The 16,849-nt window shown below is 37.2% G+C and overlaps 1 long non-coding RNA gene across 1 annotated transcript; it reads right to left on the bottom strand.

Annotated features, from left to right (window-relative positions):
- Positions 1–4,820: 4,820 nt before the first annotated feature.
- Positions 4,821–10,324, bottom strand: LOC139084550 (uncharacterized). The gene is made up of 2 exons (XR_011542024.1): positions 10,219–10,324; positions 4,821–6,922 (listed from the first exon to the last, which is right to left on the bottom strand). It is a non-coding gene; the product is annotated as an uncharacterized lncRNA (long non-coding RNA).
- Between the last annotated feature and the right edge of the window lie 6,525 nt (positions 10,325–16,849).

Here is a 16,849-nt window from a genome sequence, read left to right as displayed (position 1 = left end):
CTTTGTCCTGACCACATGAATACTTTCCTTGGAATTAAACATAGTTCGATCTATTTATAAATATTAAAGTTGCTGTCTTAATGACAAACCTTGGCTTGTTCCTAAAATACTTCATTAGGCACTGAAATTTTACTTGATGATTTTCAAACAGAAATTGATCATAATCAATTCCTCATTCTGAAATTTAGCCATTTTCTAACACTTATTCTCTTGTAGAAAGGGAGCTTTTCCTCTGATATCATACGTTTAATCCTGGGAATGAATGTCTATGGATGAATTGATTTTTAGAACTAAGAAGAATGTGAATAGAATGTATGCATTGTGTTGCAACAGATTTGTATTTTATTGGGCAATGTATCAATAAACCTGCTCCTTTCTTAGTGCCTCGAATGAAATAAAAGGAGTAAAAAGAAAAGAAACACAGTATATAAAAATTTAATGAATGCAAAGACCTTCAAAGTGTTGTTGAGACCAAAAGTACAAAGCTTATCCCACTGATGGAATATGCAAAAGTAAAGCTATTAGCACTTAAAATTCTCTGGCCTGGTGATCTGTACTTGCACAGCTTTCTCATCGTCCTGATCACTCTCTGCTCTTTTTGTTTATCACTGAACCATATTCTGTCTCTTTCATTTGCAGTCTATCATAGGAAAGAGACATCTGTTAATCCCTCATGATGCCCAATGCCCTGGAGGAGAACTTTGATATTCTACATTGTTTGGCTGTTTGCTTTTACTTTCTTATATAATCATTTGTTACATGGACCTAACTTTAGACACAATGTTGGGATCCTACAGCTTTTCCCAAAGTTATAGCAAAGTATCATTTTTTATTTTATCTCAGTGTTTTAAAGGAATATTCCTACTTTAAATTGACAACCTTAAAAGTAACACACCTCAAGAGGGAAAAACAAGTAATTAAAATGCAGAGCATTCTTGCTTGAGTTTTTTTCCAGAGACTCGGTAGGAGAAGTCAGCCATCTGAGCGCAAGCATTTCAGGTATCTACTTCTGAAAAACGGCACCAAAAAAACTCTCCCTCCATAGACTGATGCTAATTATTCATAGGCAAGAAAAACCTATATCCCTCAACACACACACTCAGAGTTACACACAGGTGCACATACAGATATACACCCTCCACACACACACATACACATACGCTAAATTCTAAATGAGAACTGTGCCTGGAAGCGAAGGGAACTGGTGGGAGGTTTCAGTGTCTAGGTGGATATTAGAAAGTACACAGTGGCCTCATTTGTAGAGGAGCTAAATATTGAGAGAGTCATATTCTTAATATGTTCTTCTAAAAGAAAAAAGGAAACATAGCCCTCACTCTCCCTTTCCTTTGTCATAATAGTGAGAAAGAAGAAAAGGGAATCCAATCTGTGAGGCAGATGGAATTTTCACACATCTTAGTTGTTCACATAAGTGGAATTCCTAGCAGCAGGAAACTGCCTATCAGTGAGCTGGACTTCATGGAGCCCCTCCCTTCATCCTGTCTCTTTGAGGCTTACTATCCATACATGAGGGATGCATAAATCACCCCCTGAGAGAGTGGAGAAGGGAAACAGCTTCAAGCGTAGAGGTCTGGGGAACTGTTGTGGAGATACAGAAATCTCATCCTCACATTATGGGCTCATTAGCCATAGACAAACCCTAGCAGACCTGCCCTCTCAGACCATCTGAGCAATCAGATGTCTAAAAGTTCCTCCCCATCTTATCTGGACCACTCAGCCTGATTCTGAGAAGGGAGAGTGTGAGTATAAGACTGTCATTTATCCTGAGATTTCCAGCTCAAGCAGAAAGTGATACAAAGGAACAAATATCATAGGCACTCAGAGTTTGAGAGTACAGTTTGGAGTTCCAGTAAGTTTCCTTCTGTAACTGACTATAGAATTTCTGGAAAGACTTTGTAAGAAACATGAAAGCTTTTACTATACAAAACATTAAATTTTGAAAAGAGAGCTTGTTGCAGAGTCTGAAGACATGATTTCTTTTTACAACTATCCCATTAATAAGCTGTGTAACTATAACTTGTTTCTAATGCTCATTAGTAAAATGGGGAAAATATCATATCTAAATATTATCAAGTGATATCAAGAAAAAACCCTCTGAAAACGTCACATGTAAAATAGAAGCTTCGTTAAAGGAAAGATAATGATCTAGACATTAAAGAGAGTCAGAAGTGTAAGATGTCATGTCAACCCCTCAGGTCAAAAGAAACTGATGAAGAATTGATTGGTAGAGGAGATACCAGGAATGTAGAATGTGAAACAACTGACAAAATGAGAACAGAATCTTAACTCTTTCAGTCTACGAGGGACCAAACAGGTCAGTGATTCTTAGACTTGCTTTCAAACTCCAATACTAATAATGCATGTGTTATGGGCTTAATCATGTCCCCTCAAAATTCATATGTTGAAGTCTTAACCCCCAGGACCTCAGAATGTGACTATTTGGAAATAGGAGCTTATAAAGAAATAATTAAGTTAAAATGAGGCTGTTCATAATCCCCTATGACTGGAGTCGCTATAAGAGGAGGAGACTAGGACAGACACACATAAAGAAAACACCATGTGAAGACATAGGAGAACACGTCATCTGCTAGCCAACGAGAGAGGACTGTGAAGAAACCAACCCTGCTGACACCTTGATCTTGGACTTCTAGCCTCTAGGAATATAAGAAAATAGATTTCTGTTGTTTCAGCCATCCAGTCTCTGGTACTTTGTATGGCAAACTGATACAGTTTTTAAAATCATTTCTATCCATTTATTTAACAAATATTTATGGAGTATCCATTATCCACCAAGCATTAGGTTAATGCCAAGAAACAAATCAGCAAAAACAAATCCAGTTTCTGCCCGCATCAAGTGTAACAGTCTAATGGAGGAGACAAATGTTATCCAATCACACAGAGAAACATGAAGTTGCAATCGTGGTGTCTGGTGCTATGAGAGTGTAAAACAAGAGGATGTTGTTCGGGAGGTCAGGGAAACCATCAAGAGTAAGGAACGCTTAGTCACAGGTGTGAACTCCGAGTCTGTCAGGCAACAAAGAGAGATTAATAAATGGGCTCCTGCCCTCTTCCCTAGTTCCCATTTCAGTCTTTTCGCAACATTTCCCAGAAGAATTCATTAAAAGCATGTGGCACAGACAAATCTATGGGCTCATAAACCAATACAGTTTCCTCCTGGACACACCGGAAAACTATTTTTCAGCTTCCCTTGAATCTAGGTGGGGCCACAGGATTAGGTTTTGTCAAAGGAATGTGAGAAGTGATGTACACAAGTGGTACCCAAAGTGTGGGGACAGAAGAACAAGGCTGGCCTCCAACTGCTTGTTACTGGTCTGTGGTAAAATAAAAAATACTTGCACCAGCATGTAAATTGTTCGTGTCACCAAGCACACCGGTTTGTCTCACTTTTTTTTTAAATTTTCTTTTAGAATACTTTTAGGTTTACAGAAAAATTGAGAAAATCATACAGAGAGTTCCCATGTACCTCATATCCAGTTTCTCCTGTTATTAACTTCTTATGTTAATATAGTCCTTTCTTTATAATTAATGAACCAATATTGATACATTATTATCACCCCACGTCTATAGTTTATTCAGGTTTCCTTAGTTTTTTCTAATGTCCTTTTTCAGTGATTGTTCCAGGATCTCATCTAAGACCCCACTTTGCATTTATTTAGGAGTCATGTCCCCTAAACCTCTTCTTGGCTGTGACAGTTTATTAGACTTTCCTTATTTTTGATGACCTTGACAATTTTGAGGAGTACTGGTCATGTATTTTGTATAAAGTCCCTCTGTTTTGATTTTAACCGTTTTTTCTTATGATTAGACTGGAGTTGTACATTTTGGGAAAGAAGATCATAGACGCAAAGTATCATTTTCATCACAGCACATCAAGAATACATATAATCAACACGACATCACTGTTGATATAGACCTTGATCACTTGGCTGAGACAGTGTTTGTGAAGTTTCTCGACTGTAAACTTATTTCCCCCCCTTTCCATACTGTACTCTTTGGGAGTAATTCATATCCACAGCCCACACTTAAGGAGTTGTGTTCTACCATCTTGAGGGCAGAATATCTATATAAATTATTTGGAATTCTTTATGAGAGATTTGTCTCTTCTCTCACATTTATTCAATTAGTTAGTCCTATCACCATGGACTCAAATATCTATTTTATACTTTGAGTTATAATCTAATATTACTTTATTTTTAAAAATTTTATTACTTTTTCATTGAGAACTCTCCTTGGTTTGAAATTAATATAGTCATTCTAGTTTTATTTTGATTGGTGTTAGCATGGTATATCTTTCTCTATCCCTTTACTTTTAACCTACCTGAGCCTTTATATTTAAAGTGGGTTTCTTATAGATCAAATGTAGCTGGGTCTTATTTTCTTATCTCTGTCTTTTAATTGGTGTGTTTAGACATTTCACATTTAATATGATTATTTATATATTTTGATTAATATCTACCATTTACATAGTTTTTTTCTATTTGTTGCGTTTATCTTTAGTTTTCCCCCTTTCTGCACCTTCTCTAGTTTTAGTTGATCATTTTATATTAGTCTATTTTCGTTCACATACTTTTCTGTTTGTTTTTTTAGTAGTTGTCCTAGAGTTGCCAATATCTTTTTAAGCAGTCTAATTCCACCCTCAAATAACATCACATCACTTCACATTTTCTGTTCCTAGTAAATTGTGGTTATTCATTTAACTTATCCATATACGATACCCATCCATTGTTGGCATTATTTTAAACAGTTATCTTTCAGATCAATCAAGAATAAAAAGTAAAGGATTTTATTTTATATTCATTTATTCCTTCTCTGACATTCTTCCTTTATGTAGATCCAAGTTTCTAAGCTGTATCCTTTTTCTTCTCCCTGAAGAACTTCTTTGAACATTTTTTTTGCAGGGCAGATTGGCTAGCAATGAATTCTTTCATTTTCTATTTGTCTGAAAAATCTTATTTTTCTTTCACTTTTGAAGGACGATTTAATTGGATATAAAATCTAGGTTGGTTGTTTCTTTTCTTTAAACATTTTAAATAGTTCACTCTATTCTCTTCACCTAGATGATTTCTAATGAGAAGTCTACCATAACCCTTACCCTTTGTTCTATAGGTAAGTTCCTTCCATCCTTTGTCATCCTTCAAGATTTTTCTCTTTGTTGTCTTCTGCTGTTTGGCTGTACTATGCCTACATGTATTGTGTTGGTATTCATCCTGCTTGGTGTTCTCTAAACTTCTTGAATTTGTTGTTTGGTGTTTGTTACTAATTTTGGAAAGTTCTGAGCCATTGTTGCTTCAAATATTTCTTCTGCTAAGTTCTTTCTTTCTTCTCATTCTGGTATTCCAGAATATATATATATATATATATATATATATATATATATATATATATATATATTCAAAATCTTTTGAATTTGTCTGACATTCTTGGATGCTCTAGTCTTTTTTTTTTCCCCTCGTACTTGTTTCTCTTTGCATTTAAGTTTAGAAAAATTTTTTGACCTATCTTCAGGATGATTCTTTCCTTAGGATTCTTTCCTTAGGAATGTCCAGTCTACTGATGAGTCTATCAAGGCATCTTCCTTTGTATTAGTGCTTTAGATTTAATATTTCCTTTTGATTTTCTTAGAATTTCTCTCTCTCTGCTTACTATATTCAGCTGTCCTTGCATGTTTTCTTCTTTTCTCCATTAGAGCTCTTAACATATCAATAGTAATTTTCAATTCCCTGTCTGAAAAATCCAACATGTCTATCATATTTCAGTCTGGTTTTGATGTTTGTTGTCTTTTCAGATTGTGTGTTCTTGCCTTTTGGAAAAATTCTAATTTTTTGTTGAAAGCCAGACACCCTGTATTAGGTAATAAGAACAGAGGAAAATAAGCCTTTTACTGTTAGTCTTTATGCAAATTTGGCTAAAAGTTGGCGGTGTTTAAAGTGTTTTGTAGCTGTAGTTGCCAGAGGGTTCAAATTTTTTAGTGTCCTTGCTTATGTCTTTCCTGACTTGGAATTCTCTAAGTATTTCTCCTCAGTGACAGTCTGTCTTGCACCTTTCCATTTCAAATCCACTTGTATTATACTCGAGCCTTGTTGGTGTGATGGTAAGGTAGTAACAGAGAGGGAGAGCATTCTATAATCTTATGATTAAATCTCAGTCTTTAGTGGGCTTGTGTATAAGGGCTGTGAGCTTCATTAAGTATTTTTCCAGTTGTACAGCTTTTATTCCCCTCTTTGGCGAGAGAAGAAGACTACTGGGGGCTAAATTGTGATGAAAGCCATTCTTCAAGCTAGCCTAAGGCTCAGGCAGAGACTTTTCCCTTGAGAAGGAGGCCTTTGTTATGGGGAACACTCTGGCCTTATTTTACAGGGATTACTCACACCACCACTACCCTATTGCCACCCACCCACAGCCACAAAGAGCTATTTCCTGGAGGTAAACCCACAAAAGTATGGGAGTCCCCATAAGACTGTAGCCCCAGGAGTTTCTTCCTCTCTCACTAGTTCACACTCAGCTTTCAGTAATTTGTCAAAACTACCGCTTAAATTTTCCTACCGGTTTACATCTCCACTGGCTTCCATTCCCAGGAAGCAGATGCTAGCTGGGCCTCTCTAGATTCACTTATCTCTACAGATTTTTGGAGTGCCACTTTGCCCTGCAACCCCAGTTCTCTGACAGGCCCAAGAAAAGTTGTTCATTTTTCAGACTGTTCAGCCTTTTTCTTGTTTTAAAGATGGGAGTGATGTCCAAGCTTTTTAAATGTCAGAATTAAAGTCAGAACTGACTTTTTCATAAACAAATTTCTTGAAGGAAGCAGTGTTCAGATCTGTATTCCGGTGCAAGCTCTTTTTATTGTCACAGACAATCACTGATGTACCCCACTTCCAAGCCTGTCCTGTAAAGTTTACCAGATATGATGTAAAAATTAATATAAAATATAAATAATAATGCAAATAAGTAAGTACATTCATGATCTAGCTGGCTGTATATGCAACTAACTAGTATCTTCCAGAAGGATGCTGGGAATTATATACAAGTCAGAAATGTTTAATTTGGGAAAAGTTTGACTGAGAAAGAAAGAGAAATCATGGCAAATAACATAAAGGTCTGAAACAGTGGATGTTCCTAAGAAGCAGCAGAGGCCTGATGCAGAAAAAGAAATAAAAGAGCATCACCTATCGCCTTGCCTCCTTCTAAAATACAGTACAGTCCCTCTTTAAGAGCCCACGCTGAGGCTCTGTGTGCTATAAGAACATTCTACATGGAGACAGCATCCCATAGACTGGTGGTTTTATTCTTTCATTCACTCATAATATTGTTCAGGGCAGTTCTGGATAAAAACATTGATTCCTAGAATTTAAAATTGATTAATCTCTCATGAATCATTTGTTTCAGATAACTATGTTACTGAGTCTACAATTACATGAGAGGCCATGCAGCCAGCCTTGTGTTTGTAAGTGAATGTCCTTGAATCCAATGAGAGACTGAGAGACTGACAAGCAGTGGCCAGAGCAAGGTCTGGTTTGGTTAGTAATCTTTCAGGCAGTTTGTTTAGTAATCCGACATCCCAGGCCAGCTCTTCGTGAAATCATCTCTTAGCCTGTTCTTCCACCCCCTCCCTGCCTGTTCAGCACTATTTCCTCCCTACCTGCCTCATCTGCTCCAGGTGACCTGCTTTCCCACTAATCTATGAGCTAGCTGCTTCCATTCCCACTGCAGCCATTTATAAACATTGCTAACCTGACCCAGAATCCATTCCCTCCTCCATTCAAATCTTTTTATTGTATATGATTTACTCCAAGTCCTGTCTCCTGCATAAAACCTCTAGGATTGGCCCAGCTCATAATAATGGTCGACAATTATGTGCAGAATTTTACATATTTTAATGGATTTAATCTTCACAGTGGCTCTAATAATTGACATTATCTCTATTTGACAGATGAGGAAACTGAAGTAAAGGGAGGCAAATATTGAGGCCACAGAGCTAGTGAGTGGTGGAACCAGGTTTGAATCTGGACAGTCTGGGCCTAGGACTCCTGCATTTAGCGTCTACCTGATAACGGCTCTTACATACTGATTTCTCACTTCAGTCTTCCTGTCAGTAATGTATTTTAGAATTTCATTGGTTCTTAGTTTAATATGAATGTCTCACCTCACAGAATATAGTCAAAACAAGGACTGGAACCATGTTTCATATTTTTCTGTATCTTGCATGGTTTGTAACCTAGAACCAGGCACATAGTAAGTACTAAATACATTTTTTTCTCTCTTTTCTTTGAGGAAGATTAGGCCTGAGCTAACATCTGCCACCAATCCTCCTCTTTTTGCTGAGGAAGATTGACCCTGAGATAACATCTGTGCCCATCTTCCTCCATTTTATATGTGGGACACCTGCCACAGCATGGATTGATAAGCAGTGTGTAGGTCCACACCCCGGATCGAAACCAGCCAGCCCCAGGCAACTGAAGTGGAGTGTGCAAACTTAACTGCTATACCACCAGGCTGACCCCACTAAATACATTTTGATGGATTAATTATTCTTAACCTGGTTTATTGAACTAATTCATCTAGGCAAGTAATCAAAAGGAGAAAAATAATATAACACAAGTAAATTATAATATTATTATCTGTATCTACCTTATTTTTTTGCATATTTAATAGGTCTCAAAAGAACATAACTTTTTAAAAAAACACAACCACAACCACTACAACAAAAACACTTGACATCATCATCCATAACCATAACTGAGAAAGAACATTCTGGAATGTTCTAGTTCTTCTGCCCTTACAGAGTCAGAGAGCCCTCCTAGCTCCCAGCTCCACTTTTGTTCTTCTCTTTATGTATGCCACATATGACCAAATGGAGTAAGTCACACTAAGACATTTTGCTAAGACATCAGACACCAGGCCATGAAGACTCAGGACAGTACCCAGTTATGAGTTCCTATTTCTGCTCTTTCTGTGTGACTTTGGCCACAGAATCTTCCAACCGAGGAGAGAGTGTATCATTTTGAGGTTTTCTTTTTTCCCTTGGAGACTGAAATTAACTGTATACATTTAAGTGGGAGATATGCAAAAAAATCACTTTCCCCAAACCCTGAGCCCCTCTTTCCTTGCTTCAAACCTATACAACTGTTTCCATATATTTGATTCACAAAATCTATGAAGGAAGCCCATGATATAAGCACATTATAGCTCCTTAATAAAAGGCCTCTAATCCCCAAATCCCAAGATCATTATTTTGCATAGTAAATGAAGTTAACAGAGTTTTAATTAAGTATGTAAACCAGTGACCTGGAATATGCTGACTTTCGCTGGATTCTAACTCATTAGCTAATAAAAGTTAGCTAAATATGCACATATCCAGCTTTTTCAGGAGGAGGAGGTATTAATTTTCCAGTTTAGTAGGAAATGTAAATGTTGAAGCACACCTGATGTTATCGTTAGCTTTCACAAATGTCTCTTCTGTTATAATGTCGATCAGTCTCAGATCGAGAAATTCTTCATGGTCTAGAAAGGGTAAGAGCTTCAAAAATAATTTTCATTCTGCCCCTGTGTTTTCCAAATCGTGTTGTCTGAAACTCATTGATTGACGTGGTCATGAAAATAAAACCTGGCTTTCATGCTGTAGGACAAAAAAGAAACAGAGCGCTCCAAAAGACTTTAAAATTTCATCTTTTGTTTGATAATCACTGGAAGCTGTCGTATGTGAATTTCAAGGCCAAGTGTACACTTATTAAGGTTACTGAGGTCAACAAAATCGATATTGTGAGAAATAATAAAATCAGTCAACAGTGTTGTGTGCTATTTTTTGAACCCGAATTATCTGAATAATTGCCTCAATACTCCACTTATTGTATCAGAACCTCCTTAGACTGGCGAGATAGTGAAAGGGAAGGGGGAGGTTAGAGGAGGATGAGATGCTGCTAGGAAATGAAAATAGACAATATCAAGTGTTTTAATATAACTTTCACATTCTGGTAATTAAAAAAAAAATTCATGATTAGTTTCCTGTGGAACGTTCTCTACCAAGAATGCTCTTTTTTTTTTTTTTAAAGACTGGCACCTGGGCTAACAACTGTTGCCAATCTTTTTTTTTTTTTTCTGCTTTTATCTCCCCAACCCCCCCCCCCGTACACAGTTGTATATCTTAGTTGCACGTCCTTCTAGTTGTGGGATGTGGGGCGTCACCTCAATGTGGCCTGACGACGTGCAGCGCCATGTCCATGCCCAGGATCCGAACCCTGGGCCGCCGCAGCAGAGCATGCGAACTTAACCACTCGGCCACGGAGCCGACCCCCAAGAATGCTCTTGTTCTGACAGCTTCTTTGCTCATAAGCTATAATGCGTCATAGTAAGATTCCTTTGTGACCAAAATCCTGGATTCTCAGGATGGAAGGCAATGGCTTACCTCTGTCAAGCACTGTAAAAAGCAAATCTTGAAAGCCAAGTTGTTCTACAAACAAATGGGAAAGCCATGATTTAAGAATTTAATTGGATATTCATGTATATCCTTCAGATGATTTATAAATTCTTATTTTCAGATGTAAGTGTTTTAGAACATGCAGCTGGAGTACGGTCAATGGAAACTGGCTTGGGTGGACAGTTAGGAGTGGTCCACTACAGCCTTCCCTACTAGTTTTGCAGCTGAGTTCCCTACTCAAGGATATTAGATCTCTTTTCATTACAAGTTAATTTAAAATTTGCCACAGAGGAGGTCTGTTCATACACGTCTTCCTCTGCCCGTTTCCTGGCCTTGCAATGGTGCAATGAGTTTTGGTTTTAGGGAATGGAGCAACAGTCTTTCTGGAGTTCCTCATTCACCCATGCTACTTGCCCTGAAAATAAAAGAGGTCCTCTTGCAGGACGTACACTCCCCAGGGCGGAGGAAGCTGTAGCACCTCTTCCCTTAGGCGGATGCCAAAGAATCTTTCCCAGGCTTCTCATTAGCTTTCTCAAGTTCAACCCAATGTACTGCCCATAATAAATTTGGAGGATCTACCCAATTATGAAAGGGAAGTGTTATGGAATACCCCTTTCTTAGTGACCATGGACTCTCATTCTTCCTTTCTTCTAGGATATATATTAGGAACAAATCACAGCAGGGAAACATTTAGAACATACTGATCGCAATAAGTTTTGTGGGGATTTTTCTCCACTTTAAAGATACACCATACATTTAAGAAAAGTACTCAAATCATACTCAATTTTCAAGAAAAATACATAAATCATACTGCCATAATTTTCAAAAAAGTGAATGCACTCGTCTACTTAGCACCCAGATCAAGAAACAGAACATTATCAGACTGTGGAAGGCACCACCCCATCATGTCTCTTCTGATAACTAGCCATCTCCTACAAGGCCCATTCTTCTCTTGATGGTCTTTTGGGTAACTTCCATTCTGAGGCAATTATCAGTCATGCTATTGGGAATAATTTTCTTCCACGTCTTTTGGTGGAGATAAGCAGCCATTTCTTTTGGGTATAGAGGTAGACTTGCTGGGTCATAGGGCATGCATATGTTTAGCTTTAGTAAATATTATAAACTGTTTTCCAACGTAACTGTGCCTATTTACATTACTACCAGCAATACATGAGAGATCACTCAGTCCATATTCATGTCAGTGGTTTGATATTGTCCTTTCATTCCTTTCAGTTAATGTGCTGAATTTTGGTATATTGCATTTTGGTTTTAATTTGCATTTCCCCACAATTAATTTTGCTATATTTATTGGCCTTTGAATTTCCTCTTTTATTAGGTGTCTGTTCTATTCTTCTGTCCATTTCTACGTTGGGGTGATATTTTAAATTAATTGTTAGAAATTATATATTCTGACTATAAATCCTTTGTTGAACATATGCTTTGCAATGATATTCTTCTCCTGCTATTGGGCTGCCTTTTTGCTCTTAATGATGTCTTTTGATGAGACAAATTTCTTAATTTCTATAATTAGCACTTTTTGTATTCGGTTTAAGAAATTTGCCTACTAGAAGATCATGATGATATTTTCTGTATGTTTTCTTCTAAAAGTTTTATTGTTTTACCTTTCATATTTAAATCTGCAATCCACCACAAACTGGATTTAAGGATATGTTGTGATCCACTTACTGGTGCTCATATTTTGACCCAAAGGGCATTGTAAAGATATTTTCATTTGAATTCTACTAATATTAATGAAATTTCATTGAGTATTTTCCAGATTGAACTCCATGAACTCACGTGAAATTCTATGATTACTTTTCTACAAACTGTTTTCAATCTTTATAGTTTTAATTTTTATTTTTTAAAAATCATTTCAACTCTGATTAAATTTTACAAAAGATTTGATTCAATATTAAAGATATGTTTTCCTATGTTGGTTTACTTTTGCATTTGTTCTTTTCACCTCACCTAATTTTTTTTGTCAAATTTTGACAAATCTAAGTTGACAAGAATATAAGATTTTTCCATCTTTTTTTAGTAAATCTATTTAAAGGTGTATAGTTTAGATTATTGTCAATTTAAATATTGTTTGTTTAAGAATTAGATAAAGACTAACAGCTTGGTTTTTTAAAATTTATTAAAATGAGAAACATGAGAGATTTCTTCAACTAAGAGAAACAGAGACAAAAAGAGCTGGGGTTGGATTAAAGGGTTAGAGAGACAGTCTCACATACCTGTGTTTGCACACACATAATACACGACAGGGACAAAACATTCTTGAGACACAATAGAGTCAAATTGGGATAAATATCTCGCTTCACTCCTAGAACAAAGCCATTCAGTCTTCAACATTTGTGTTCTTGCAAGAGATTCTAGGGGCTCTTCTAACTCTACTGATGACATCTGACATGGTAGGCACACTTTCAATTGGGAGGATTTCGTTTTTCAGTCCCAGAGTAAAACAACAGTATAGAAAGCATGTGAAGTCACTTAACAAGGTAAAATACAGTTAACTGGGATATCTTCCAGATGTCTATTTTAATGTCTGGATTTTTTTTTTCTGGAAGAACATTCTCAAATGCATTGGAACTTGCCTACTGAGACGCACAAAGATTCACTGATAAATTAATGGAATTCATTCAAAACAGCCTAAGTTAGGGATGGCCATGGCTTCTTAGATTCTAACAGCTTCTTCTGATTCTAACAGTTGCTAAATTCAAAGATAATAATGGTATTTCGGAGAAAACTGAGGGAGCCTGAAAAACTTGGTACATAAGGGGGTGGAAAGAGTGGGAGCAAAACTGGCCAAAAGCAAATTCAAAGTGTCTAAGTTTCTTTCCTAATTTCCTGCAAAATGACATGGGCTCCTTCTCCAGCACTTCCTGACTATCTCCCTTTTTCTGGCTCCTTCTGCATGGCAGCCTACAACACAACAGAGTCAATACTTAACTGTCTATTAATTGGTTTGACAATTATTTCACATCCATCAATCGTATCTCTAGATCACATGCTCCTTGAAGACAGTTGGGATGCCATGATGGTAACATAATAGGGTAGCTACATTCTTTGAGTTGCTTTAGGGGACTTTGAACAGTATTCTTTTTACCCCAAATATATTCTCTTCTTTCATTTAAATGCCTGAGATTCTATTTCCATAAACCAAAGTTTTTCTTTATACAGAAAGAAGCATACCTTAAAATGGGAATGACAAGCTCACACTGAGGTCTAAATAAGTAATAATTTGAAAGCCTATTTGAACAGCAGTTTGAATAGGGGCAATAGATTGAGGAACTTGAGGCAAGTTGTCTCCAGAAGAGGATCTGAGAAAAGGTGGGCTGTGTCAGAGACTGACCTGAAGACACACAAAAAGAGAATGAGAACCTGGGAGGGTCAAGGGGAACTTTACCTAAGATTTTGCTGGGAAGCTGGTCCTCAATGTAGCAATTATATCCTACACTTCTATTACGTACCTCCACAGTATCTCAGATTTTAAGTTTTGACCGACAAAATGAATGCAGCTAAATTTGCCTGATATCATTGAGATAATCATTATACCATGTGAATTCATAAATAAATGAACTATCAGTTAAATAGCTTTGTCAGACAAGAAATATCTTCAAATTATGGCTGTTATAATTAGGTTAATACATTCTCACTATTGCGCAATATGCCAAATAGAGTTTGTTTTAAAAAAAATAGTATTACAAGCCTTTTCTTCCTAACAGACCAGGTAGATGCTGCTTCTAATTCTGAGCATTGTCTCTGTTCCCAAATAATGAATGTAAAAGGAAGTGGTTACATAGATTTATGGTGTGATTTCATGGCATTATGGCGAATACTCATAACTATGGGACCTTATAGAAAGCAAAACCTGATATTTAACTCAGGCCGTCTGGACCCCATCCTCTGTGGGAAAACATATATTTTCTTGTAGCTTAAGGCCATCTTAGAAGAATAGATATACATGGCAAGAAAGTTGTAACATTTTGTGAGTGTGTGCGGAGAATTTATCTTTTCCAGTCATTCTTGGCATCATTTTTCACAATTGAAAAGCTCTATCCTCATTATGCGATACCCTGTTTCTAGCTATAAAAATGAGAAATGTTTTTTTTCCCTTCAGAAATATTTGATTAAAAAAAAGATACGAACAACTTGCTGTCAAGTTTTGGTTTTCAGATACAAATTGTGCATTTTACAACTTCACCCAAATAAATGTTATTTTTCCCAAGAGGTCACTGTTCTGAAATGCATAAACAAGAGTTATTGAGACCATAAAATTGCTTGACACTTTTTCAAAAAGTAAAGGGAGAAAAAGTCCTTTAACATTTCCAAATAGTCTTTTAGTGTCTCTATCTTCTATCTCAAAGCTAATCACTGTGAATTGTGGAAATAACACACATAAAACATGTAAGAGCCAACTTCAATTTAATCCTCCTTTCTCAGAGTTTTCCTTTCTGCCTTTCTGTTTATCACTGTATAAATAGATTCCAAGTAGCGTCATTCTAATTTGTCTCTCTGCTTGGAGGTGCTCATCTCTCTTTCATATTCTTAAAAGATCTCTTGAGGAAATTGTTAAGAAGTCCATCAATCTAATCTTAATACCTTCGTGAAGAGGCACAAAGGTAAACTGGTAGTGTTTAGAAAAGATTCACCCAGCAGATGTCTTCTGTTTGCACCACAAGGATTTAAAAACATAATTACACAGTCAACATTTAAATTTGGGCGTGAACACACATACAAAGACAAAAGGTAGCTTTCTAACTTCTCTTGACCAACAGAACACTTCCTCCATGCTGGGCCCAAATTCTGGTATGAGGCAATCAGCATCTGGTTCTCTCCCTCTGTTCTTTAATCACTTATATGACCCATCTAAGCCCTGCAGAGGTTTGAGTTCTCCATTCCCAAGATGCACAAGATCATTAGCCATACTGCTCATCCCACATTTGTACAACAGTTAATCCCACATTTGATGACGCTATCAGCCAACTTGGAATACTCTCCTTTTGGCCTGATGCTAATCTGACTCTTCAAGCACCACCTTCACCCAAGACTTCTCTGAGTTTTGGTAATGCCACTCAAGCCAGTACTTGATCAAGCTCTATCTTGCAGAGGGCCAAGGACAGTGTTCCAACTGGGCCTTTGACCAAAGTTACCATCTGTTAATTCACAATTATGAGGCAGGGTGAACCACCAGTCTATGTATACACTTGATAAAAAATGTTTTGTGGACTCTAGATCCTCTTTCTTTTGTATTTTTTCTCGGGGGGATCTTCTCTCTGCCCTCCATCCTCCTTTCCTGATAACTCTGAGGAGCAAAGAGGTCAAGTGAGAAAACTGTGAATCTCCCCTTCACTTTCAGAGCTAGTTGTGGGAAACTCACAGTTTCCTTAAGGACAGGAATTCTATCTTCCCTCCTGGGTACCAGGCACATGGCTTAAAACACTGTGCAGAGCCATCAATAAAAGCATTTGAATGAATGAATGAATGAGGAAATGAAGGCCAGCCTAAATGGAGGTGTGGGCTGAATTTAGCTGAGTCATTTAAGCATGGCTGGCTTTAGCAGGAAGTGGAATAGGTATGATTTAACCGAAAATGGTCTCTAATCAGAAATAACTATTCAATCATTTATCACTATCTCAAAAATCACTCCGAACCATTTTTTTAAATCCCAATACAATGAAATATTCTAATGAGAAGTAGTTAGTTGAGTTGTTAACAGCTTTTCTTTGGTAGGATTTCATTACTGCAGTGATTTCTAACTATAACAGCTAGGGGGTTCCAGAGAATTTATCCCACAAGAAGCATTCAGGAGGATGAGAAAGAATGGTTGCCAGGTTTTGGGATGTTCGTAGAACCTACGAAATAAATTTTATTCTACAATGAAAACTTATGAAATCACCCCAAAAAAGAGAAGCGACATTAGAGGACATTTATCTTCTACTCCTTCAAGACATCACATGAGGCTGACCACCCCCACCAGTAACTGACTACTCCAAGACCAGGTTGGTCATTAGAAGCCCACTTATGATGTTGGCTCCTCATCCAGTATACTTTCTTCAATATTTCCATTAGCAAATGGTATTTTCTTTTTCACCCCTTCAATAAATTTTTTGGAAAACTGATTAGTGATTTGAGAGGTATTTTCCCTGTGTCATTTTACAGAGGCCTTTACACCAACTCTTGGCTAAAGAATGAATTCCATCTTCCTTCTAAGGAGTACAATCCCCCAGGCTCTGCTCCTGCCAGGAGGAGGGGCTGGCACCAGGAATCTGGCGGAGGTTGTTACAGCCACTGAGTATGAAAGGGAAGGCAGCCTGAAGGTTCTGCAGGGACACTAGACTGATTCAAAATCTGATTATCTGGTCACTTCTCTGGCATCTGCTCCTAAACATCATTCAT

The sequence above is a fragment of the Equus przewalskii genome, chromosome 7 (assembly GCF_037783145.1).
Source record: "Equus przewalskii isolate Varuska chromosome 7, EquPr2, whole genome shotgun sequence".
In the NCBI taxonomy this organism is placed as follows: domain Eukaryota; kingdom Metazoa; phylum Chordata; class Mammalia; order Perissodactyla; family Equidae; genus Equus; species Equus przewalskii.
The sequence above is the reverse complement of the archived record's forward strand: the minus strand, read 5'-3'. Positions and strand labels throughout refer to the sequence as shown.